Raw genomic sequence first — 26284 nt, forward strand, 5'->3', positions numbered from 1 at the left:
CAGGAATGCCCAGGTCCTGCCAAACGTATGATTTTGTTTTATTTTCTTTTTTCAAAATGCCTAGCACAAAGAGTGAGCCTTTATTTGGAAGGAGATGTCAGAAAAGCAGAACTTAATTGAATCTCAGACTGTACAACTGGAGTCATGTCTGAAAGGAAAGCTGTCTTTTCCCTCAGCATGCACTTGTACTGGAGGCCAGTTTCCACCCTCATTTGCATGAGTTTAAACCACAGTAATACCACATGTGACTGTGCCAGTATGGCTTGAGATTGGAATTGAGTCTTCAGCTATTGTTTTTCACGTTCTTAGTCATCTGATTGAACACTGTGATGGCAGTCTGATTACTTGCCACAGATGTACAGAAGAGTCTGCCCACAGCATCAGGACCTAGTGTGTGCTCAGCACTTTTCAAGTCCAGGTCTATGTCACTGAATGTTTCAAGCTCTGCTTTGGCAGGAACAGGAGGGAGACACATCCTTTAAAAACCAGTATGCCCTGTGGTGCGAGGAGCTGTGACAGCTCTTTGCTGTAACTTTATCCTTCAGGGGTTTTCTAACCATCTAGTGGAGGTGTCATCCTCAGCTCCTGAGGTAATATTGCCCATCTTCTATATAGAGTCAAGAGAGAGTCAGTTCTCCTGTGCCACGGTGCTGAAGCCTGCTGCTGTGCCAGGGAGCACTTGTAGGGCCTTTTCTAGTGAGGGGTCTGGGAAGAGCATAGCTCAGCTTTCAGGCATTTTCAGTTTAAGAGCACCTTCTGGCTTGTTGAATGTCCTGGTGTACTCTGCCGTGGTTTTCCATGCGTGGTCTGTGGAGCACTGATGGATCTCTGGTAGCACTTGTTGGTGCTCCGCAGATTGTCCGATCACATGGTGCTGGCACACTGCTGTATTTCCAGCTGCTAAATTGCATTCAAAGGCCGTTTAAAATACTTTCCTAATAAAACTTGCCTATAAAAATAGTTACTATAGCTGCTGCAGGGATGTTCTAGGAGCTGGTCCAAAAGACAGTCCCTGCTGAGCTGAGATCCACCCTGCTAAAAAAAGCTGAGAAATTTCAGCCTTAGCAGGAGTGCAGCAGAAAATACCAGCAGCAGGAAAGTGGCAGTGGAAGCGTTAACCCAGTCCTGTGCTCTCTTGGTTAATGCACAGTCACTCCTGCAGCTGATGGGCAGCACGGTTTGTTGGGTAGAGTTTCTAAGCTGTTTAAATATGTTACAGCTTTGCTGTTAAAGTAGAAGAGCTTGGATTAATTGAGTAAGTGGCACTTAAGAGATTGCAGGTTAGGAGGAGGCAGAGTGTGGCTAAATACAACTCGGGTGTTCATGTGTTTTTCTCCCCCTCTTTAAGTCTGTGGTTGCACTTTCCCTGTAGCTGTGGGGCTGGGACAAAGCCCATCAGTTGCAGGTTTTATTGCCAGTGAGCCAGACATGCAGCTGTTTCAGTTCTTTGATCACAGAAGATAGCAGGACAAGCAAGCCCAATGCTGATGCAAGCTGCTGTTCAAAAAGGCCTGTGTAAGCTCAGTGCAGCTGCTTGGACTCCTAGAAGGTGGCAGGGATAGGAGGCAGGGGCCAGGGCAGGGCTGGCAATCCATGTGGATGGGGTCTCAGTGGCCGATGGTACCTGCTGAGTCTTCTTTCTGGCCAGGTATAACCCATTCTCTCTTTGCCATTTCATGCCAGTGCCCAAGTCTGCCGGAAATGCAACTTTAAAACAAGTTATTTTCTCCATATGTAAAAGAAGCCCTTGGAAGTCAGCATGCTTCACTGGTGTGCATGTCTTTCCTTTCTCACAGTCAAAGTGTCTTTCTCAGCCTTAACTAAACAGTTAGCTCGATGCTTTAATTTATCCTTCTGTTTTCATTAGTTCATGAAGGCAAATCCTTCCGGGACTTTGATTTGCATCCTGAAAACCTCTTTTTCTCCTCAGGATAGAGGCTCTTTCCCCTTCATACTTGGACATACCTGATGCATATGCCAGATACCACAAATAGCCCAGTCTCTTTCCTTCGTTAGGCAGCATCTGGACTTCCTTCTGTGCCATTACAGTGGTAGATTTTGACCTGGATTCTTTGTGACACGGGGGGTAAAAGAACAAACTGGGAGCTGGTCCTGCTTCATAGCTTAGTTTAGAGCTGGATACCTTGTGTTTTGCAATGTGGATTTAAAGGGAAACATTACAGGAACTCCTTCTTTTGAGACTTAAGCCCGTACGAAGGATGTAAGTGATAGAAGAAAAGGTATTTGTCAGAAGGATAGGTGAATTTTCCCCCTAACAGCAGATTCCTGTGCTGAACCAGCACAGTCCTCCCCAGGAGCATGCTCCCACCTCCACTTGCTTCTGTCCCAGGACCTTTCTTCAGGGGATTGTCACTCGATCGTTGCAGATGTTAGTGCTCTCTGGGAAGGTTAAAACCTTGATTTCCAGTGCTAGAGAGTTGTTTTCTGTGATGAGCTTCTTCTATTGTTTTATAGTTGTCTAGCTTTGAAATGTGTTAAAATTCAAATATTGGTATTGCTAACTGGGCTGTTTTAACAAGATCTGAGGTTGCATAAATGGTCTCTGATATGGGCTGCTTCATTTTTGGTTCTATGGGCAAGCTGTAACACAAGAAGTGATGGGGTGGTTTTTAGTGAATTCAAAGTGAAACAGAAGAGCTCTTCCTTTCAGAGTTGTCTAATTCACGTGTGGGAATTTAGAATATTTTTCCATCCTAATTTCTGTCTTAATTTTTCATCTGCCATTAGTAGCATAACAGAGAGGGATACCACTCATTTCATCACTCTGCCTTACTAGAACATGATGCTTCAGAGTTTTGGGAGCACTATCTAGTCAGGGGCTGTGTAAGGCTGGTTTGACCTAGAGTATCAAAATTAGGCCAAGATTGCTTTACTAAAGCTGAGGTTTTCTTAAAGGACTGTATATGTAAGAAACACGAGTCAGCTCTTAAGTGATGTTTGTGCTTTTCTGTGTATCTGTCAGTGCAGCTGGCGCTCAAGCCACTCTTAAGGATGTGATTTTTGGAAGTGCCAAGCAGTGAGATGCCCACATTGACTGCAGTGATACTCCTGCATGGCAGTCAGGCTGTGTGTTTAGAAACCTCACTGGAGTTTCTAGTAAGGAATGAGCCCTGTATGGGTTCTTGTCTTGACATTACTATAACAGTCTTTGCCAGTAGGTGGGGTTCCAATCCTGTTATAAAAACCTGGGAACCCTTGTCTATGAGTGCTCGCTCCTCCTGCACTTCCATCCACAAGCTGGCCACATCTGGAAATGTTTGATTTGATATAGTGTCGTTTTACATTGCAGAAATGAGCGTAAGCGGTTTTTTAACCCACCAAGTGAGAAATGTGATCTGGGTTTTACTACCGACCCTTTAAATAAAAACCAGATCGCTTATTAAACCATTATCTATCAAGGATATGGAGAGAGTTAGAAATATCCCAGGATCAGAACCAAAATTGAAATGGACACATTTCTGTCTACTGTCCGATCCCAACAGCGGGGTCCAGTCCTGCAGAAGTGCAGAGCTGAAATACCTCGCAGGAGGAGAAACAAATGCGGAGAGACAGGAGAAAGAAACAAGCTCATATCCTATCCTTTATCTGTGTTTGCTTTGAGCATTTCCATTCAAGTACAGAACATTGCTTATGGGGAATCATTGAAATGTGTAATCACGTGTTGCTTGTTGTTAAGATTTGGTAAGATCTTCTCTTATAAGCTTCTTGAGCAGCAGTGGATCTGGGAATGCCAACTGGATTCCTTGCAAGAGCCAGTGTGTCCACAACTGCAGGCAAAAGACAGTGAGAGGAGCAAATTCCTGGCTCACAAAACAGGATTCAGGAGCACCGTGCCCTTTTGTGTGAGTTTTGGATGTGCCCGTTTTTAACCCTGTGTGAGTTGCAGCTGATCCAGAGCTCTTTGGGTTCCAGTTTCAGTGATGTGCACTCACCAATGTACTGATTAACACTTTCACCCCTGTTGGATCCCATGCTGCTTCCTGACTGGTACAGGCACATCCTGCTGGCTTTGATAGAGCTGCTCACGTTAGCAAAACCAGACGGGTTTGACTTCCCCTGAATTATGACAGTTGGCATCTGAAATGAAACAAAGATCAGACCTGAGATGGATTTTTGCCATCATGTTGCATTTAAAAGCTCGTATTACTTTGGTTGTATTACACTGCATCACACTCGACCGAGTCAATGTGTCATAAAGCTGCCTAATGTAATTGTACCCTGCATAAATGCAACAAATGCCCCCGAAAAGTGATATTTCATGCTCGGTAGCTAACGCCTCGCAAAGATTAAATCCATGAGAAGTGGGTATGTCCAATTGTTCGTTTGGACCAGCAAATAATTCATTGCCCACATTATCTTTTGTGAAATGTCAGCCCATGCTGTAAATCTCTGAGGTCCTGCTTGAAATGCCAGTGCAGGGGTGCTTTTAAAGAGCAAATTTAATTTTAGGGCCAGTTCACACAGTGGTTTTCCCCATGAAGCAGAGCTGCCTGATTGCAAAGGCAAAATGCCTCCTTAAGAGTGTTTGCTTCCCTTTGTAAGTAGTGACTCTCAATGGGGGCAGCTTATTTATCTTGGAAACTCCCTCCCAGGCACTGGCCTCTCCATGAGAGCTTTCAGAAGAGAAACCTTGAGACACAACCCCTGGGGGTTGTGAACTGAGATCTCAGGAGCCCACTCTGCTCTCTTTTTGAGGTATCTGAGGGAAAAGGATAATTTTCTTCTCCTTGTGCCTCAGTTGCTTGTCTACAAAAGCAGAGACTGAATGCTGTGTTAGCAATGTGGAGTCTGACTTTCAGAACTAATTCCCACAAGCTGTGATGGAGGTGCAGCGTTAGGTTGTGGGTAACAAGCTGGGGAGGAGGAGAGAGAAGCTATGATTGCCAAGCTCAGGTTGTGTTGTGATTTTGACAGTGGACTAGCAATGATCTCAAGAAATTAGTTTCTCACTTTTGAAACTGGGGCAAATATAATCCAGGTGACACTTTACGTTTGAAAAGCTTTGTCCAGCCCATAGTTCCTCTTTCCTTTGTGGGAGTTTAACCTCAGATGGCCTTGCTGCCAGCCTCATGCCACAGCCACTGCTCATCTGTGCCCCTCACTGAGCAGATGAGAGCTGCCAGCTTGCACACCCTGCTCTCTCCGTGTGATGCTGATGCACATGAAGCATCACAAAGCTTGAGGAGGGTCCTGTGTGCAGCTGCTCCTAAAACCATCCAGTGGGACCACACGCGGAAGCTGCTGCACTAGCAGTGATGCCCATTTTAAGGTTTTCCAACAAAATGCCCAGTAAATCCCTAGGATTTCAGGATGTGTGAGGCCAGTGAGGAGGAAATCTGTTTGCCAGCATGTGCTCACTGTGACATGCAACCTTTCAGAGCACAAATTGACCTTTCTGGGCAGTGATAACTGAAATAACATTTCACCATATTGTAACATTAGAGACACTTCAGCAACTACTACAAGTGCTGTGAGCTTCCCCTTGCCAAGCAGAAGGGATGATCCTGGCCTCTCCTGTGCCGGATCCTTGATTGGCTGTCACCTTCCTGACATGCCCTGTTGCCTGCAGTGGATTGGCCAGGGGCAGATTTATATCCCCCTGTCACAGCCAATAGAAATAGAGTGTTTTCTGAGTCCCGGTTTAGTTACAGTGACAGGACCCTGATTGGGTGAAGCCTTGTGATTTATGGGGGTTTGCTGAAGAGTAACTGAGTTTTATCAGAACATAATGATGTGGTACTAATGCTCATTGCGGCAGCATGGCTGGCCAGCCCAGAAAGGTCAGCGTTTGACCTTGGCTGCGTTGTAAGTAGATCTGGTTGTGTTGCACGCTGGGTTACCCACTCACAGCAAACAAACCCCCAAATCACAGCTTTATTTGCTGAGCCTCTAACCAGCTCCCTCATACCCCCATCCCAAGGAGTTAATCTTGCAGGGGTGGGGGGAGCATTTCAGGTTCCTGACAGTGCTGCTGTTCTTGCTCCTTCCATGTGGTTGGTTTCTGAGTGAGGGTGCCATCACTTTCCAGAAAGAGCATCAGCTTCCCTCTTCCATCCTTCAGTTAGAAAAAGGAGGAGTGGGAGAAGGAGGTATCTTGACGAAAAAGGTGGAATCGAGGACATCCACTGCAGGAAAAACCATGATTTGGTCATCAGGCAAAAACCAGTTGTTGGACATATGTAGTTAATCTCAGGATGTGCTTTTCAAGTGCCTCTAGGGACCAGGTTAGTTCAGAAAGGAAAATGCAGACAGGTAATTACTACCATTTAATTGCTGCTTTTAATAATGGGCCTGATCCAAAGCATTCAGCCAGTAGAAAGTGCACATCTCTGTGCTGGCCTTGTTGTTATGGCATCATTCAAACCTATGGTTTGTTGTTGGGAATGTCAAGAAGTTACATTCATTGCAAATAAAGCAGGATTTATTTTCTGCATTAGTTAATAGCACTTCCGTTCCTCAGTCAGCATTCAGACTTGAGGGTACAAATCTCAAGTAGAGCAGCAAAACTCTTAGTAACACTTTAACAGGGTTTATTACATTTGTCTGCCTGAATAAACATCAGGATCCTCAAGCACTTTCTTTTCTGAAGATTAACAAGCAACCCCATGGCCTGACAGTTCGATTTCAGTGTGTTACAGGTGTCTTTCTCCTCAAGTTCCTTTACAGATCCCAACCTGTATCTTTTATTAGGTAGCACAAGGGACATGGACCCCAGAGTGTACACCTGTATTGGTGAGTTACTAAGCTTGTGGGCTACGCTGTATTTCTACAGCTGGTTTGTAAGCCATTTGCAGTCAAGTAGGTTCAAAAGATTCTAAGTGCACATAAATCTCTGTGTCACCAATATGCACTAGTATGAATTTGCAAGATATCTACACAACAGAAATACTGTTCCATAGTAATTTTAGGCATCATTTTTACATCACAGACAGGAAAACATCACACATCTTTACTGTGAGCATCACTTTGGAAGAAATTATATTGTAATTCATGTACATTTTATAGCTATTGTATGTTTTAGACCTGTTATTTAATGCTTGCTAAACCTCAGTTCCTGTCTGTGTGTGGAACTTGTTTGCTCTTTGTCTCTGCTTATACTTTACATTCAGTTTCTGACATCTCTCTCGTGTTCCTTGCCTTGCCCAGGTAATGAGCTCTTTCACATTTGGTGCCAATTAGAGACATTCCATGCTACTGATTACAGTTACAAACACTGATTCTCAGAAACATGTGAAATGTGTGGACCAGCTTCTGATCAATTCATTCCAAAGGAGAAGCAGCACCAGTAACTTCAGCTGAGTCACTCCTGATTTATAGATCTGATTCATACACTATAAAAGAGCCTGGCTGTATCTGTTATCCTGGTACAATTCTGTTTGCTTTGGGGGACTTATTACACTGTAGAGTGCTGCTTGCGTAGGGTTGACTCTGAGCTTATGAACTAAATGCAGAATTGAATATGCTCTTGATAAAGCCTCTTTGGGTTGGGTTTGGACCTTGGGATTCTATAGGTTACATTCCCACTTGGAGCAATCCTAGGCAAGCTGTTAAGCCTCTTCTGCTCTAAGCCTATCTATTCCATTTATACAGTGCATCTAATGTTCTTTTTTACAAAACCCATAGGTACTGCTCAAGAATTCTGATTTTTGAAGCAATCTGAATGCCTCTGTTAGAATCTTTCTCATTTTGAACAATCTTTTTATGCCTGTATTGAAAATCTTAACAGGCTGTTTGTGGAAAGTTTCCATTTCCATATGGAAAATGACTGAAGGGTATGTGCAAAATTAAGACTTGCCTGTTGAAACATTAACAGATTTGTCACACTGTTAGTCTCGGAGCTAATCCATGCAAAGTTGAGAAGAAAGCAATGCATGGATTTGGAAGCTTCTCGCTGTGTGAAGGGCTGCTCAGAATGCTGAGCAGGGATGTTCCTAAGGCCTCCTGAACTGTCTGAGATGATTTTGCAGCTCAACAGCCACCTGGTAGGGAAATTTGCTGCAGCTACATAAAAGACAACTGTTGAAGAGCACGTACTTTAACCCCTACGTTTAACCTGTGGGGGTATCTGGCCTTTAAGTCTGTAACTCTTCATCCCTTCACAGATAAATGGAGTACCAGAATGTGCCACTGGTGCCAGGGTCCCAGGAAAAAGAGTGCAAAGAGCTCTTGCTGGGTCTGGAAACCTGAGAAAGGGACACAGTTGAAATAATGCACGTGCACTCGGGTGTTTGATGCCCTGCTGTCCCTACCATCCCCATGGGCATGGTCAAACAAGTCCTGATGACATGATTGGACTGAAATGTTGTCCAGATTCTGGTGTGTCTTTATCCCAACTGAATGTAAGGGAGACCCCAAAGCAATGCATGTTTCATCTGCTGTGTAAATGTGTAAGAGACCTGGTGCTTCCTAGTACCTTGTTCAACAGTGATTGGCCTGGAAAATAGAGCAGTAATCAGGGGAGAGCAGATCTTCTGCCCACCTTGGACTGGCTCCAATATTGTACCTGAATATGCCTCTGTTTGAATCAAAATGGGAGAAGATGCAAAGCAACAAATAAATGGACTTTCCCTGTTCATACGCTGGACTTGTGAGAAGTGTCTGGTGTTGTCTGGAATTGGCTGTATCTTAGAGCATGAGCTCCATCCCTGGTGTGCCGTTCTCCTTAACTGCATTCAAGTAAGCAGAGGGAGCTCCAGGGGCAGATCTGCTCCATAGGTACCCTTAGCCACCCGCTGCCCAAGTCACTAGCAAAGAGTTCAGGCTTGCCATGGTAGATGTTGTAGGCAATCCAGTAGAGTAAGTGGCACTGTCTGGTGAGGTTATTATAGGGAGAAGAGTAGGAAAAGGGTGCGTTTTGCTGCATGTCCCGCAGCAGCTGTATCCCATGCTGAAGCTGTGCTTTGATCTGGGGGTATTCGGTTTTAATTTGTTTTGTTAGCTTTTATCCCCAAATCATTGTTCCTGGACACGGGGTTCATGCACACACCGTGGTTTGTATCTGAAGCGCGAGGCAAAGGCTGAACTTACAGGCTGCAGGAGGCTGTTGTTTTTCTTTTGTTTTGTAGTGTGAGTTTTGGGGTTTTTTGTTGTTGCTGTTGCGCTCCAGTTCTGATCCTATCTGCTAATATCATAGCTTGGCTTCACTCCCTCAGAGTTTGATGTCCCAACTTTTCCTTGTTAGCACCGGGAAATCATAAGCTTATAGTGAGTGATAGCCAGTGGGTCTGGGATTGATTACAAACAAAAATCCCAGATAAGATCATAAATTTAACCCATCCCTGTGATGTGATCGTATCAGGATTCAAGTAAGTCTAAAAGTTGTTTCCGATTTTCAGCCACTTCATCTGGTTTCCATACATCCCAGCTGGGAGTGAAGTACTCTTGCGGTGGACTGTAATCCATGCCAGCCTGCCGTGGAAGAAGCCCTTGTTTCTGTTGTTATTGTATTATAGGAATGGATACAAATGCTTTAGGCAAGATGGATGTTTCAAGGAGGATCAGCTCCAACACTGCTGAGGGAAAACTGACTTGATAATAAGGAAACAGGGCTGCTTTCCCACCGAGCTGCCATACCTCCCAATCCCTTCCTGAACTTTAGCTGCATTTGAACAAATTCAGAATGGTGTTTTAACACGAGAGATTAAACCAGTGCTTTGATTAATAAGAGCAACTGAACCAAACCAGACGTGGCCATTCTTAGCAAAACCAAACACTGATGCTTAATGCCTGCTTCTCCACTGCAGGAAGGAGATATTTGTGCTCAGATTGCCATCCTTCTGGAGCTGCTGCTTATCTGTTTTTATATGCGTCCTCCATCTGAGCTGCCTGCTTTCGCTGCTGTAAATGACTGCTGGGATCCAGGTCCTCTGCCTGAAAGCAGATTGAGCTTTACACCTTCCACAGTGCCGAAGCCGATGCGCTCCCATCCATCCCCTCGCCCCGTGGTACCAGGTGATTTAATGTTACTGTTTCTTTAACGGCCTCATCGCTGCTCTGGCTACACAGTAGTTGTCTCCTGTGTGACTGTGCCTGGGAAAATCTATTACTGGAGTGCCATTAATCTGAGGCTGCCGCCTCTGGCACTTTCTGACTCTTCTATTTAATGGGCCTGTGCTTCCGGAGCTCTGGAGACATGCTGTTTTCCTCTCTTGATCAGCTTTGTTTAATTATCAAAATATTTGATGCAGAAAATTGACATTAGTTGTGAAGGTTTCTGCCTTCCTCCTCCTTACAGCCTCTCTCCCTGCTTCGTAGTGACATTGAGATCTTCTGCATGTGCCACCTTCACCTTAAAATAGAAAATTGCTTGAACAATCATTTGCTTGTCCAGGCACAAGCTGCGTTAGCAAGCTACAGGTAGAGCTGCTGTAGCCCCTCTGTGGTAGCTTGATGGTGTGCCTCACCCAAGCATAAAGAGAAAAGAGGCCATGGCGCAGGTAGTCCTGCTGGACCTTTGTCTCCTTCCTGCAGATGTAAGGGTGCAGCCAGGCAGCACTTCTGGAAAGCTCAGAAGAGGGCACCCCCATGAATTCCTGTGCCTGTCTTCAGGGTGAGCTCATCAGTAAGTGAAGGCTCAGCAAGGCTCAAAATCATGGAAGTCCCTTAGGAGCCAAGATTTCCCCTCTGGCTTCCTGCTCCTATCTTCAAAGCAGGAAGCTTTAGGTGTGGCAGGTGTTTCAATTGCCCTAGTGCATTTTGCTTACCCAGTGACCACATGCATCATTCCAGGACTAGGGATGGGCTCACACAAAATCAATATTTATAGCTAAAATGAAGATCATGGGGCAATATGGTAACCATGTACCACTATCTCCACAGGTAGGGAAGACAAAGTCCTGAGGATGTCCTCACATTAACAGAAAGAAAGAAATGGTGAAAAGAAAAGTCCAAGGTAAATGATTGCCATCACTGGAAGCCCTTAGCTGCTGGAGCAGCTGTCCAATGGGAGTGATAGGTTCTGTGTGCCTGAAATCTTTAAATTGAGGATGCCATTTTGGAAAATGTACTTTTCCCAAGCACAGCTTCCCAGGTTTAGGGCAGGGTGAAGAGGGAAGTGTGCCGGGGCTCTGTTACTCTGGTCAGGCCAGAGGAGCTGGTGGGGTCTTTGTGGCATTTGAGTCTTTGCTTCTGCCACGGTCTTCTTAGCGCTGCCTTGTTACAGGGGAAAGGAGCTTTAAAGAGGTCCTAAATTAGTGTCCCTCTTTTCACAAGCCACGTCTCTCATTTCTGCTGCCTCTCTGTAAAATGCAATGAGCAATGAAATGTGAATTACTGAGATCCGAGGCTACGGCAGACAAAGCAGGAGAGCTCTTTATGTAACACCAAAGCACACGAGTACCGTTGTTACATTCTTTCTTCATATGTATGTCTGTTTGCTCCACTGGACTTTGTTCCTTACTGCTAACATTACTGCTCTCTCTTTCTCCATTACACATGCTGTACTTTCTTCACAAGGCATACACAGGCTGTAAGGAAGGTGAGTAAAGTACAGATGGGGCCCATAAAAGTTACCCAGCTCACTATTGCAGTGACTCTCAACAAGTAAATTACATTCCAGCAATAATTATCCTCTTTTTCCAGCAAAACCTTACATGCTATTGCCACTCTTACACCGGGATTAACTGCTGTTTGGTGTTTATATGGTTTGTTTGGGTCCCCGAGGTATATAAATATGTCCAATTTCACTTATTAATTCATAATAAAAGAATTATATTTCCTAATTAATTTGCATTAGAAGGCTATCAGAGGAGCTGGAATTATTGAACAAAGCATTGTACAGTGAAAAAACCAACAACTTTGGACAGTTGTCTTTCCTCTGTGTGTGTAAGAAATACATTGAGGAGCCTGAGGAGACGTGTAGGCAAAGGTGCTTCTCAGAAATGTCCCTCTGCTCTGAGCATATACCTGTCCAATGGGCTGCTTTTGTCCAGCATTGGCTTTTGTCTGTATTTTTCCTGCATGTGCCCTGTGGATGATACAGAGTTAGGGCTAATGTAGTTAGTGCTCAGGTTTGATAGCAAGTCTTCATTTGAGCCCCATACTTCCTTAAATAAAGGGGCAGATTGTTTCACAAAAAGCCTGACCAGTTAGCTAGCTAGTCCATGGCTGTATAATAATATCAAAGAAGAAACTAGAGTTATGGATTCTCTCCCCCCTCCCCGCCCCATTTGCAAGGTTTAATCTTGTGTGGTTTAAATTCTTCCCTTTCTTCTCCCCTGTGCTGCCTTTGTTATAGGAATATTTATGGTGAAGTCAGTGAAGTTACCTGTGTATCGTTCTGGATTAATCCATTCAAGCAGCTATGGATCACTCAGGTAAATAATGAGCGTGCTGCAAGAGAGAATCAAATTCAGACTCTCCTTGTGAATATCCACTGTTAAAAGATCAGTTACAAGCCTTCATGCTGCCTGTGACTCAGAAATGCAAAGCTGGTCTGGTAATAGGTGTTCATTGCATCACAGATTTGGGCATAAGGAAAATTAATAGCTCTAGCTTCATTTATACTGCAAATGAAAATAATCATAAAGATACAAACCACCAAGGTGCAAAATGAGTTTTCCAATTCATAAGCACAAGCCACCATGAGTTAAAACCTCTTGGTTTCTTCCCATAGTGCCTCAGGCGATAGTTTTCATATATATTTCTCCATGGTCAGAAGTCAGAGCAGACCACTGCTATCTAAGACCTTGACTTTTTTCCCTGACAGTTACAATTATTACAGCCCGGGGGACTCATTTTCTCAGTCTGGCCACCCGCTGACCTAGCCTGCAACCAGAATACACTTTAAACCAAACAAACAGCAGCTCGGCTCCCTTCTCTGCGCTCCTCCTCCCCCAGCTCGGGAATATTTTTACACCGTGCCCCTTACAAGAGGATATTAGCCACTATTGCTGAAGGCACAATCACATTATCAGCACCATTCTCTCTCCCTTTTTCCCTCTCCTCCCCCCAAAGATAAATTTTTTATGTTGCTATTTTCTTCTCTTTTGTATTTGGCATTCGATATTTACGTGATAAACTGCAGAGCTGCTACTAAATGGGCCCTGATACAACTTAATAAATACATAACAGCATCCAGACTGCACTGCATTACTGTGCTGTGTCCTGGGCTGCTAAGGATCCTTGGAGATAATGTCTGCTAAATAAAAGTTATGCCTTAGTACAGGAAAAATAGATATGTATTTATTCCAGAATAATTAATGAAACGTGCTGGCTGATGATCCTGCCTCTCCCCGTTTGTCTTCTGAAGCGCACCCATGCTCTGCATTTCTCTCTCATACCCACAGCCTTGCTGTGTCGGAGCACCTCTACTTCTTTAGATGAATATGTAAGGCATATGCAACCAACGTTTTCTCTGCTGTTGTCTGCTGTTTTAGCCAGGGAAGGTCCACAGGCAAAACCTTCACATCTGCAGGCTGAACTTTCAGAAAGAAGCCTGTGTTTTGGTGCCCTGCTGAACTGAGGCAGGATTCAGTAAGAGCACAGCGAGATGCAAACACAGGGGCTGGGCCTCACTGAAGAGAGATGAAAGGATACAGCAAAAAGTTACAGATAGAAGCTGCAATGGAGGTAACTTATTTCCATTTGAAGTGCATAAATGTTATTCTCATTGTTTAGCACTTGCGAAATTTTTTGCCAGATTTTTAGCATCTTTAATATTTTTATTTTTCAGCAGAAAAGAAAGCAATTTACCCCGGGTAATTGCTAATCCTGCAGTGTATGAAATATTCCTCCTACATGCCCCAAGAATTGCCCAACATTTAGTGAGGCTTCCCAGCTGTGCTTGAGTGATGGGAACCATCATGCTGTGACCTGGAGTTGGTCCTGTTTGGACCCAGGTTTAAAAGCTGTTCATGAAGGGCAGTTTATGGGGTGTAGGTACCCAAGCATTTCCCTAGACACAGCCAAGGCTGGAATGCCTTTCTGTGGGACTAGCATTTCCTCACTTAATTCCTGATATTAAGACTACTTGGAGTCTGAAAAATTAAGATGGAAATAACCTAGGAGAATTGTACATCTGTGATTCACGTTAGGTATCATTAGTTCCTACACTACACATACTGGTGTTTTGTTATCTTTCCAGGAGGAAGGGAGAAATTATTCCAGACTTTGTATCAGCTGCAGAACAACGTTAAACAAAGCACTTCAACAATCTCTAAAATGTCTGTTTTTGAGATGAGCTGGTTTGCCTGTGATAACATAGCGGCAGAGGATGTATGCATGCATGAACACCCATGGACACCTGTGGAGGTATATTCAGGAATCATGCCTCTAATCTTCACTCTGCTTTCCCTTGCCAGAATGGCAGGTTTTTCTTTACCAGAGTCTTTTCCAACTGTGTTCTAATTGCTGAAACCGTCAGCATAAAGTACCATCAACCAAAATGAAGTGAGGCAGACTCACACAAGCTGCAGAACTTTGCAACACAAAGCCACTTTACAAAGAGTTTAGCTCTATAGAAACCACAGTGAATGCTAGGAGGAATCCCAGAAAACTTTGCATGATGCTTCAAAATGCACCACAGGGATCCCGGGCTTGTTACCTCCTGACACCATCTTTCTGTAAAGGAAAAAGCACAGAGCGCTCCGTGGAGCGATTACCCTGGGGTCCTGTGCATTCAGCACTAATATTGCAAACTTTCAGGTCTCACAAAGGAGACAACAAGGACCTTTGATTGCCCCTGTTGAAGCTCCTGGTAAGGAGCAGGTCACTTCCCTCCAACCCCTCTGCACCTCCATGTGTGGATATTTTCATGCCTGCTTGACAGGTGACTATTTTAGCAGACAGGGTTGTCAGTGCTGCTGGGGGTTATCTGGATTTAGCTGTAGGCAGGAACTGAACCACAATGAGCATTAAAAAAGCTCACTGTTCTTCGTTTGTTTAGAGACAAGCCATCTCAAACTTGTTTGAAGCCTTTTTTATTGAATTCACACTCTTGTGCCAAGCACTGAAAGATTTACTTTGGCTATTGCTGTAAGATGGAAAGCATATGAATGCATGGCTGTCTGCCAGCTATGGGTGAGCAGTGAAAGGTCTGCTACAATGGACGGTTACATGGAACAAATGTGAATGCAGTGGGCAGACGTGACTAAAGAAAGGCTTTGGCATTCAAAGAGCTGCTTGAGGTTTATCCAGTGACTGAAGTAGGGTCAAGAGATAATGCATCTAACCTGCAAAGCTTTTAACTGGGCAGCAGCTGAAAAGTAGTAAGCTACAGGTATACACACATCCTCTGAATAACAGCCTCTCGTCTCCCCTTGCAGGCTCCAGCTCTTCCACGGGCTCCATCTGCAAAGGCGAAGACCCAGTTGGCCATACCCAGTGCAAGGTACCCCAATTGCTGCTGGATATTTCTTGCAGATGTTGCCATAATTTTGTTGTGGTACAGTTTGACATATGACTCCCTGCTGCATCCGAAAGGGCACATTATCTCAATTAATGTTTCACAGCAAACATGGCACTGATAGTATTCATGGGACTAAAGACTATTACCATTTGCATGGTGACTAGCACAAGAATTATGACTATGTGTGTTTTCTGCAGCAAAATTTGCCCTCAGGCTCCCTTTTTTTTTTTTCTTTTTGGCTTGTGACAATGTTCCCTTTTTCTTCCTCCTTCTGTTTTGATTTCTACTTAAAGTTTTATGGCTCTGTCCCCTCCAGGGTGCTATTATCTTGTATGCTAATAGGGCTATGCATATTCTATTAGCGTTGTCAGTGTGAGATAAGAGGCACATTCTGTAAGGAGCACTCAGGGGGTAATAATCACAGCAAGGGGTCTCAATGTTAGTACATTATCAGTCATCTTCACATTTCAGTGGAGCCTGTTTATGCACCTCTTCAGCTGCGCAACTCAGACACTGGAAATTGCTGAATGTTTACGGAAACTGTTGTAGAGGAACATAATGGGATTTGAGATTGACTTGATAAAGGAGCCCTCTCCCTTGTTGCTTCCAGATACGAGATGTTTGTAACTGTATGCAATAAGTAGGATAATATGTTATATGGCAGTTAGCAGCTAAAATCGGACTCAGATCTGTATTTCAAGCAATAGAGCAGCTATCTAGGAAAGGATTTTGGAAGGGTGCACACCAGCAGTGCTTCCTCAGAGGTTTCTCTGCCTCACTTTTTACAGGGTGACACATAAATGCACACACCTGGTTCACATCAGGAGGAAGGCTGACAATTTTTACACCCTTTAGTCTTGAACTTGAATGATTAGAAGTAAGTAGGCCCATAGAAAGAAAATTGGTGACAGCATGTGAAGGGCAAATGAGTAACTATTTGCAACACTCTTTGTTAGCTAAATAACATTCCTTGGTTGCAGCAACGGGCAATGGTGTGTGAAATAGGTGTCATGCGAATGCTCAGCTGTTGATGATGCCGTGGGCTGCTGAGGCAGAGGGGGTTCTGTTGCTGGGCACAACTGTTGTTTCTCCCACTTCACTTGTGTTGCCATTAAGTTTCCTGGGGTGGTAATGCTGCAGGCTGACAGTGCAGCCATCCTGAGGCAGGCATCAGTACACCTACTGGCAAGAGCTCATCTAGGAGAAGGTTCTTTCTCCTCCTCAACTGTGGCACTTCTGGAACTGGTAACCAGCAAGTCTATAATTTACAAAACAATTTGGAGAAATTTGGTCTCCTTTTCTACTTTTCTGACATCACAGTTTGAGGGACCCTTTCACAGTGTTAGATTTTTCAGTGGCACTTGTAGGAGAAGAGGTAAAGCACAGTGCTAGCTCTTTGTATGATCTGTTAGAAATATGTGTACATAAATGGCATTTTAATAGAGTTGCTGTATATTTCTCAGCAATTTAGTTACTTCTTCTCCAGCAGTAGTAGCATATTTATGTGCTGTTTGACACCTGGGTTATAATGGGACTCAATGTTATCATTCAGTTGAGCAAAGTATGGAAGGAAAAACAGGGGATTTTGTGCATTTCTTAGGAAGGTGGAATCTGTGATTAGGCCTTTGTAGTAAAGTTCTGTGCCTAATTTTGCGGCCTATGGGAAAAGAACCTAATAGGGGATGGCAAAAAATACAGATATGAGGAGCTAATCCCATCTTTAGAATGAACAAACAATTTTTGGAGACAGATAGAAAACTTCCACTGTTCCTACAGCAGAACTCCCTTTCTACAAAGAGAAAACTAAACGCTGCCATGGGCAAAGCCTTTAGGAGAGCCTTAAAGTGTCGCTCAGTAGAGACAGATAAATTCCTAAATGCATAGGTGCCTCCTTAGATGATCTAAACTTAATTCCTGGGCAGTGGCAGCTCTGTGCCTGCTGCAGGCAAGCAGTCGCAACAGCAAGGGCTATGTTTTGGATCACTTCTGTAGTACTTAAGATTACACATGGATACAAACACTCCTTACTTTAAAAATATTTGTCCTTGACATTTCCAGACACATGGCTCACACCAAATGTATGCAGCTCCATCTCCTGAGGGTCTTGAGATTAAAACCCCTGCTTTCTCACCTTGTGATCTGGCATTAATAGCTGATAGAAAAATCACATACATGACTGACATCTTCCTAGAAATGTGAGACTGTGGAATTAATGAATGCCATGCAGGAAAGCAGGGGTCAGTTTGGAAATAGGATTTCTGTTGCCAGCCATCCAGTCATGAACTGGACAATCTGCCGTTCATTTCTTTGCTTTAGCATTGAGGAAAATTGGTCTGGAGAATAAGGCAGGCAGGAAATAAGCAGCTCTGTTTCTTTGGCCACTGGAGGTTGATGGACTTTTATAACTTGTGGAAATCAGGCTGACTTGTGTTATACAGAAGAGCTGTTAACGCATTCTTTATGACTTCTGGGTTCTTTTATCCTGCTGTAATCTGCAGGATAAATCTGCAGATCCAGAGGCTGGGGTGGCCTGAAGGACTGTGGTCAGACACTGTGGTGAGGTCAGTGGTGCTGCGGTGTTGGACACTTGAGCTTCCAGCCTCTGGATGCTGAATGGAGCGTCAGGGGAAGGGTGTCTGAGCTCTGTTTGTGGGGTATGGGTATCTCCAGCCCAGAAGTTCTTCAGCTGGTTGAGACAGCTGGAGAGAATGGGCCATGGAACACTGGTCTGTGTGATTTGAAAACTGCTTTCAGAAGGGCAGTACAGGAGATGGACCTTATCCTGATGTTGAGAGAGCTCCCATCGCCGCAGCAGCAGGACAGCATTTTGTTTAGGGAAGATGGATTTCCTTTTCCCTTTCACATCTTCCCATTCTTCTGTTTCCTGTCTTTTTTCAAGAGCAAATGAAAAAGTAAAACAAAAAAGAGGATAGATACAGAGTGAGCTGGAAAAGAAAGTATTTGCAAGGAAAAGCTTCCCACTTTTTTTCTGCTAAAGAAAAGGAATATTTGAACAAAAGTACAAAAATGCTGCAAACATTTCATTCAAGAATGACAAGCCATTCCTCATTGTTCTGTCAAGGTAGCTCCCACTCCCTCAGCTCTGCTGCAGTCATTATTGTTGCTTCTGGGTGCACACTGCTTATTTTGGCTTCCGCAGTGAAAATGCAGAACTCCTGAGCCTGTCAAGTAAGGCAGAAAACAAATGCAAAAAGGGGAGGAATGTCACATCTTCTTTTGCTGCTCTTCATAGATCTCACAGAAAAAAACCTGTGCCCTGGTCCCTTTCTGCATCCACATTATCCATCTGCACCGAATGGCATCCATCGAAGCAAGGGTTAAACCTGGCCTCCATCTAACTGGACTCCTCACTCTAGGTGTGTTTGAAGGAAGGCTTAATTTCATCAAGAGTAGGTTGTGTTCAGCCAAAGCAATCACTGTAAATAGACTTTCTTTTTAAAGGGCCATAATAACTGCATTTGTAAGAACTAAAGGGATAAAACTGGTCGGAGACCTGAAGCCGTATCCATCGAGTGTTTTCTGCCAGTTCATTACTGCTTCAAAGCAACTTCTGGAAAAATAAATCCCAAAGCATCCTGTTTACCTCAGTCTGTGGGATCTATAGGTGATATATGAGAAAAGCACTGTGCTACCAGCACACTGCAGACAGCCTCATCCGGTTGGGATTGTCAAACTCCTCACAGAGACTGCACAGGTAATAACCAGGGGCCCAAACCCACCCGCCCCCAAGAGCTGGGCAGCAGTCCTGATGCTGGAAGACACGACAGGACCCACATTCCCTTACATGTCTGAGAGCCATCCCATTTCCATCAGTGAGCACATGAACATTGCACGGGGAGAAATGTGGAAGCAATTACTTTAAGAGCCGTCTTTTGGGCAATTCCCAAAGAGACATCAGACCCTGTATTTATGAAGCCTATTGCATCGGGCCCTAATGAAGCAATTAAGCAAAGGGTCCTCTGTGTTTGATCTAAATGTGGTAATTTTTACAAAAACATCGCCGAGTGATAGATACCCATAACTCAGGGTCCTTAATTGTACTTAATTTGTTTGGAATACGAATGTGCATTTAATTAAGCCAGGGCTTTGCCCACATGTTTAAAGAAGGGCTGTCAAGGAAAATTAAGACCCAGTTTGTTTTCAAAGTTACTGGTTTTTATCAGGGCAGGACAGCGATCTTCGAACAGAAGGTTACAGATAATTAGGCAGAGACCTCAAGCCAAAAAAAAAAGGCAGAGACACTGTACAGCTGAGAAAGCAGGAAGAAAAACTCCTTGATGAAGAAACATAAGAATGGCTGTTCACATAGTCAAGTCATGCATGGCTAGGATTTGGTAAATGTGACCTCTTGCTTGAAATGTGTTTTGTGTTCCTCAACTCCAGCATCGCCGATGGAGACTGGCCGTGCCTGATGGCAGAAGCAGCTGCTCCAGGACCACTGAACACGGAGAACTGATGGCATCTCCATCAACCAGCAGGAACATGCAAAGGGCAAAAAGCATTTTCCTTGTTTGCCTGGATTTACTCAAGCTAAAGCATTGGCTCTGCAAGCTGGGTTTGAAAGTGTCTCTTTCCCCAGCACAGAAGTACAGTAGGTGCTTGTCATCCTCTCAGGAAGAATCTTAGTCTGATGTTAGGAGTGTATTCCAGGATGAGCAGTGCCTTTGACTTGCTGGTGCTGTTACGGAAAGCAGCACAGTGCACTTTTGCACACACAGAAATATTTCATACAGAAGTGACACACAGGGAGGGAAGCATGGAAACAAAAATCTTGAGACAACTGTGGGTTTAAACCTATTTTTCATTCTTCTATAGTGAAAAAATAGAGTGCAGTCAAAAATTAATAATGCTTCAACACACATGAAGAAAAGGCAGATTTTTATACTGAAAAATTAGTGTCTCAGCACGATATCAAACAAAGTCCATGTGTGGACACTGTAACCTCCACTCTCTGAGACTCTTCAAGAATCACATGCTGGTTATCAGTTTCTCAACACTGTCATTTTTAATCTCATGGTGAGGCATTTATGTCAAGAGATCCTTACTGTGGAAAATAGTTGCCGTGGTGTTACCTTGCAGCCTAAATAGGTTATGTGGCCAACAAAGCAAGCTGTGCACACATCGTCAGTGAGTGCTCAACTGTCACAGGGAGAGCAACTCCTCTGCAGAAAGGTGCTGCGTCTGTAACCGAGCTGAAAATTGATCCCAGATTCCCTACACTTGGGGAATATGGATCTGAATTGTGAAAATCATATTTTCTGGAGTGTTTTGATGGGCTACTGTGCTGCTGACAGCTGCAGTGGCTCCAGTTGTGGGTCACGACAGGTGTGGAGAATCAGGAGATGTTTAAACAAGTAACTAACTCCCTGCTCTTATGTCCTGTGTGTGGATATGCCTCTACCTGCTTTGCAGCTCACAGAAGCTGGCACCTTGCTCTGAGATGGTACCTGGCCTCCTCTGCTTGGGTGGCTCCATTTAAAACTTGGCAGAATATCCAGAACAGCGTCAGCCCTAATTTAGTATAAATTAGTCAGCTTAAAATAAACAGAATAAAACGAAATAAATGCTGTGGTATGAGAGCTCTCTTGGCTGGATGGCTGCCTGCTCCCATTGACCCATGCGTGCTGTCGCTAGGACCTTAGGAGCAGTGTACTGCACAGAAGGACCACGCGAGCCTTCACCACGACGCTCCTGGCTCTCAGTGTTACAGGCATGTGAAAGTTTGGAGTCTCCAGAGTAAGATGCAGAAGAGGAAGGATGCTGTGGGAGAGCACACGGGTGCTAAGTGTTAACAAGGAGACAAAACAAAGGCAGGGAGATGCTGAACTTAGGCTGATCCCGGGGTGCATCACACATCCAAAGCCCTGAGGAGGAGGTCTCTCTCTTTTGCTGTATCTGCTAAGCGCATTGAACGAGTTTGCACAGGCAGACCCAGGTCACAGTTCTTCCCTGGTAAAGGAGTGTGTCAGCTGCTTCACCTCTTAACTGGAGTTTGCAATTTTTGTGGCAATAACAGAGAATTTGAAAGGACATCAGAGGTGGATTTATGGGGCTCCTGGGAAATCAACTGCTTCCTGTTCCAACAGCTTCTTCATCATGACTTGCTTTCTCAGTCACTGAATGATGTTCTGTTCGTCTTGGTGGGCAGTGATTACTGTTAAATGCAGAGCTGGATTGAACCTTGATTTGTGGAATAACCTTTTTTGTTTCTTCAGCAAGTCCAAGACAGTAAACTTTGGGCAGAGGTCTACTGACCAAGTGGGTAATTGTGTTCCAATGCATTCTGTGAATAATGCAGATAAAAACCCTTCAGTGAATAATTCATTTTGCCTCCACTCATTTTGAATTAGCCTATTCATGTATGTATCCTTTCCAGTCTGCCAGTCTCTATGTATGCATATATTTACATAGCAGTGTTGTAATTCACAGGTACTTAGATATCAAAGCAATATAGTTACTACTCCTGCGTACGTTCCTGACTAGTCTGTGTGACTGCATGTATATAAGTAAGCATCGTATAGTGTACCATAACATTTGATTTGATTTGAAGATGAAGCATGACACGTATTTGCTGCTGTAATGGCTACCGAGGATTAATATTAAAAAACTTGTAAATGAGGGCAATTTATGGCTATAAATAACAGAACAAGTATTTTGGCCTGTTCAGTGTTCAGATCCAAGTTTTCTGAAGTGATATATATTGCCAAAGATTAAATTATATACTCACAGCTTTACCTTTACCTTGGCAGTGACTTCTGGATCCTGGGTCAAGCAAAGCCTATGAACAGCGGGAAGCACTTGCCTTTGGGATTGTGAGCCCTGAGGGGTATTGACAGCACTGGAATTGCCTGAGCATCATTGATAACGTGCCTGCAGGTCGAGAACATTTGCAACAGGTTCATCTGAAAAGCAGAGGGAAAGAGTGTTTCCTGATGGGATCAGGTTTGTCAGAGAAGTTCTGAGGAGCACCTGAAATTTGCATGGGTATCTGATATCGTAGCCGATGGCATTGGTGCAGACTGAAGAGTGTCCAAAGCAGAAGAAGGGAGTACAGTCCCTTGGACTGGAGGTATCCAGATTAAAACATCCAGGTTTGCATCCGGGTAGCTCTGGTCTGGCTCTGAAATGTGTGTCATTCACATTTAAAAACTTCTGCTAAGTGTTGGTGCTTGATATATATGCTGTGGAGGCCAAGGCGCTGTGTGACAGCCAGAGGAACTGACTGAATGGCCAAGGGTTTAATGGAAAATCCCCTGGGAATCTGTTCACTGTGAGTTCTTCTGCCTTGCACAGCCAACAAGTTGTGATCATGCAGCTCCATCAGGGCTGGCAGGGCAGATGGGTTATCTTAGACTGCTGGGGAGTTCCTGCTCTGCAGAGAGCACAGACACTTGATTTGACTCCGTTTCAGTTTCCAGTCCATTACAAGTGACAGAGCTGATACAGAGCCTGTCTGTCAGCATTGTCCCTGGAGGGGCGAATCTTCTTCTCTTCCTTACTCATACCAGAACTGTCTGCTCATGCTTTTTCATATCCTGCTGAGCACCAGGTGAGGAGGAACTCCACTGGGAGCTGGATCGCAGCTTCCCAGCCCTGCCAGTCCTTGTCCCACACACCCCTCCTGGCACTTCACAGGGAATGGCAGCTGTAGAGCAAACTTCTTCCCAAGTGGGGATGTCAGTGCTTAAAATAAATCACTGCCTATCATTCCCTGAGTGGGTCAGAAGAGGACGTGTAAGCCTGTGAACAGCTGGAACCCACTGCTTGGGAAAGAAATGCCACAGCAGAGAGCATTGCTCTGGATCCATCATCCATGGAGAGAAAACTTAGGAGGCAAAAGTCTTGACAGCTGTGGCCAGTTGTGCACTATCGTCTGCAGTCACATCCTGGGCATATAGAGCTCCTTCCACTTCCAGAAAATGCATACCCATAAACCACCCTCTCAGTGGGAACCGCTATTCCCATTTTGCAGCAGAGAAGGGAAAGGGTAGATCTGAATTTGTCTGCATTCAGTGAGTACCTTGCAGGCTCTTCCAAGGGGATGTGAGTGGCAAAGTCTGTTCCTTGTCTGTGGCCAGCAGGGATCCTGCAGAACATGGAGGCCTTGATCTGAACAGCTATAACTGCAATAGCAGATCTAGATTTCATTGCTGATGGAGAAATATGCTGTTCACTGGTCTGAGCCTCACCTTTTCCTTTCTAATTTGAGGTGACCTTCTGTACTTTTGCCAGAGTCCCAGTGTTACTTTCCAGTGTCCATTTATGAGGACTAATGACAAGATGAACATACATACATATATATATATATACACATATGTGTGTATATATATATATTTGTTTATGTGTTCTCCTGTATCACACTGGAGTGAGCTTCCTTTTCTCTGTCTCCACAATACCTTCTTTTTAACTTATTTCAGTTTTAACTGGATTTATTACAGGTGTGTGTCTGATGTGCCAAAAATTATTTGTTCTAGGGTTAATCCCTAACCCCCAGCAATACCACTGGGAAAGCTGTGTGGCAGACTTGAAATAGTTACTACTTAGAGCAAGCAGTCTTTTCAAGTCATAGAGATCTTTATTTGTAATTCACAGATTGGGGAAACTGGAGCAACAATTTCTCCAGTATAATACATTACCCTGCTCTAGTTCTGTCTGACAGACCTGTGCTAATTACTCTGTGTGGTTTTGATAGAGAGCCAAGAATGGCTTGTAGAAAAATGTATATCACTAAAACTTAGGTCCCCAAAGTCAAAAGTAAAATAAACAGTGAGAGATCATTATCTGAAGCAGACCCTTACTTGCTGTGTACAGAAAAAAAGTCATTCCCATGTTTTGTGTTCCTTTTTCCATTAGATCCAAGGAGTATTTCTGTCTGTATTTGGGAATCCCATGAGTTTGCCCAGAGAGGGCAGACAGTGCATTTATTCTGCTCTATCCTCCTTTTCTTCTTTGGAAGGCTGTAGCTGGCTCTGGTGTGGACTGTTTGTGTGGCCTTCAGCAAGTGACTTAACCTTCCTGTGCATCAGTTTACTCATTTGTAAAGGGAGTTTTATAATAATAGACAGCCCTTGGGAGCTTGTCCAGATTTCAGTAATTGATGTTGGTAAAGCAGAGGGTGAGCCTCACATTAAAGGTGCTAAATAAAGGCAATATATTAATATTTCTTCCTCCACCTCCTTACAGAAAGAGCAAAGCCAGAGCCTGGGAAGTGTTGGATTTGAAGCTGGGAGTTGATGTTGCAGTGCTCAACTTGTATTTTCATTTCCGTGGTCCCAATTCAGCAGAGCTCTTAAATCCATTCTTAATATTGGAAAGACCCATTATTTTCCACAGGTAAGGCTCCCAGTCTGAAAAGCTTTTTGATTTGGGCCCTGTGAGAGCGGTGATAGAAGGATCCACTGTGGGTGTCTGTATCCATGTGTGTTTATCCTTTTGCATTTAGGATTTCAACAAGAGCATCACTGCTGCAAGAATATAACCAGGAAGTCTCATATGGCTTGCAAAATTCATCTGGGATGCAAATCAATAAATGTAACAGGAGAGAAACTACAAGCTGTGCATTTCCATGGAGGCTGAGGTTTTGTGGGATGGATGGATAGACGCTGCTGAGCATGACCTAATGCCGCAGGAGGAAAAAAGCAACCACAGACCTCAGCATCTAAACAGTATGAATATTGAACCAGAGGTCCTTTGAGTAATTGTCCTTTCTTCACTCCAGGGGTGAAAAGGGTACATTAGACATTCACTAGCAGCAAATGGCACCTGACATCTCTTTAAGGGAAAGTCAGCTTGGAATTTTTTTAATGGCCAAGCATAAATCTTTTAAATTATAAATCAATAAATAGTTAATTCAATAATAGGAATCTTTTAAATATTTAATGAGTCATATGCAGAATGGCTCTATAACTGGATGTTGATGGAACTGTGTCAAAGGAATTTGAATCAAACTTTTCTAAACTCCCCATATTAAAATAGTTATTGATTCAAACATAAACTATGAGGACTGTTGCAAAAGTGAGGGGGGTGCAGGGCTTTAGCATGCATGCATTCTCATCTGAGAAAATGTGGAACTAGCAGCTTATGTTTAATGATGTATTCTTGAGCTTTTCAGGTTGTATTAATGTTCCCACTACAAAAATGAGTAAGCCGCTATGCAGACAAGGTTTTGTGTATGCATATTCATTAAAATCCTGCTTTAATGGCAGCTGTGCTCTTAAATAAAGGCTGTGGCAGCCTGCCTCTCATTAAAGGGTTCTGCTAACCAGCACTGACATTGATATCCTGAGCTATCTCCATGTGAAGCAGCCCAGAAGTTTAGATTTATTTACCAGGGTTTGCAAGTGAATGGCAGTGGGAGTTGTTTCTGTATACGCTAGAAATGAATTTGTTCCTTTATCATTTCCTCCGAGGTGATCTGCAGTCAGTGTTCCCTCATTAACTATGTGCTGCTGTAAGTCAACACTCCTCTTAATTCTCCTAAATTGGAGGCATTTTATGTTAATCCTCAGACCACATTCAGTGCAATGTTATTCCGTAGCAGATGTGGCATCTTCAAGTTTTGTACAGCCTAACCTTTGCTTTCAAAATCATTACCAAGCTCTCTTGATCTCTTTTCAGGTAAAATGGTGGAAAAGATGTGTTGAGAACAGGATGTAGGAGTTGCTTTGGGGGGGGGAAATTCAGCAAAACAGGCAAAGAAGGCACAAAGAGGGAGAAGAAAGGAAGAGGTGGGCTGGCAGATGAACTGAGATTGGGTTTCGCAGTGCTGCTGAATGAGTAGCAGGTTCGCTCTGGGTATGTGTTACCTGCCACATATTCCATGCCATGTATTTCGGAAAGAGGTCTTGGTATCTGAGGAACAAAAAAGGCTTTAATGCAAGGCTCGTTCACCATTTC

At 43.9% G+C, this 26284-nt stretch overlaps 1 long non-coding RNA gene across 2 annotated transcripts; it reads left to right on the top strand.

The window, feature by feature from the left end:
- Nucleotides 1-12254: 12254 nt before the first annotated feature.
- Nucleotides 12255-26208, top strand: LOC130603869 (uncharacterized). 2 transcript variants are annotated; one of them, XR_008973310.1, is made up of 4 exons: nt 12255-12335; nt 13402-13590; nt 24831-25082; nt 26006-26208. It is a non-coding gene; the product is annotated as an uncharacterized LOC130603869 (long non-coding RNA). The 2 variants fall into 2 exon arrangements; XR_008973306.1 differs by having other exon boundaries at nt 24831-25053; nt 26006-26146.
- The last annotated feature ends 76 nt before the right edge of the window (nt 26209-26284 follow it).

Source organism: Pezoporus wallicus, unplaced genomic scaffold (assembly GCF_028554395.1).
Source record: "Pezoporus wallicus isolate ANWC-B61680 ecotype Strahan unplaced genomic scaffold, APGP_CSIRO_Pwel_v1 contig_13766, whole genome shotgun sequence".
Classification (NCBI taxonomy): Eukaryota; Metazoa; Chordata; class Aves; order Psittaciformes; family Psittacidae; genus Pezoporus; species Pezoporus wallicus.